The following is an 840-nucleotide window of genomic DNA, read 5'->3' on the forward strand; positions in this document are numbered from 1 at the left end:
CGAAACTCTCTCTCGTCGTGGAATCCCCGCGTCGGAGAGTAAAACGCGAATTAATACTATGAAAACTTACGTCTCTCGACGATGGGACGATCCACGCGAAGAGTTGTTTACGTGCACGCGTATGGTGCGATTGCGTCGATTCGCTTTTCTGTACGGGGAGAAATAGAACGTTGAGTTGACTTATCGGGTCTTCGTTGGAATTACCGTCGCTGGCATTGTAAACTCCAGATGACCTTGTGATTCCTTCGTCGGGCACTGGTAAAGGGTGGCGATGATGCGTTCTATAATAGAAATACCCGTCGTAGCGTTTCTTCCGAGTCAACCCGCTCACGAAACTCTCTCTCTCGTCGTGGAATCCCCGCGTCGGAGAGTAAAACGCCGAAGGCTTACTATGAAACTTACGTCTCTCGACGATGGGACGATCCACGCGAAGAGTTGTTACGTGCACGCGTATGGTGCGATTGCGTCGATTCGCTTTTCTGTACGGGGAGTAATAGAACGTTGAGTTGACTTATCGGGTCTTCGTTGGAATTACCGTCGCTGGCATTGTAAACTCCAGATGACCTTGTGATTCCTTCGTCGGGCACTGGTAAAGGGTGGCGATGATGCGTTCTATAATAGAAATACCCGTCGTAGCGTTTCTTCCGAGTCAACCCGCTCACGAAACTCTCTCTCGTCGTGGAATCCCCGCGTCGGAGAGTAAAACGCGAATTCATAGTATGGAAACTTACGTCTCTCGACGATGGGACGATCCACGCGAAGAGTTGTTACGTGCACGCGTATGGTGCGATTGCGTCGATTCGCTTTTCTGTACGGGGAGCAATAGAACGTTGAGTTGAC

The sequence above is a fragment of the Nomia melanderi genome, unplaced genomic scaffold, assembly GCF_051020985.1.
Source record: "Nomia melanderi isolate GNS246 unplaced genomic scaffold, iyNomMela1 scaffold0098, whole genome shotgun sequence".
Lineage (NCBI taxonomy): Eukaryota > Metazoa > Arthropoda > Insecta > Hymenoptera > Halictidae > Nomia > Nomia melanderi.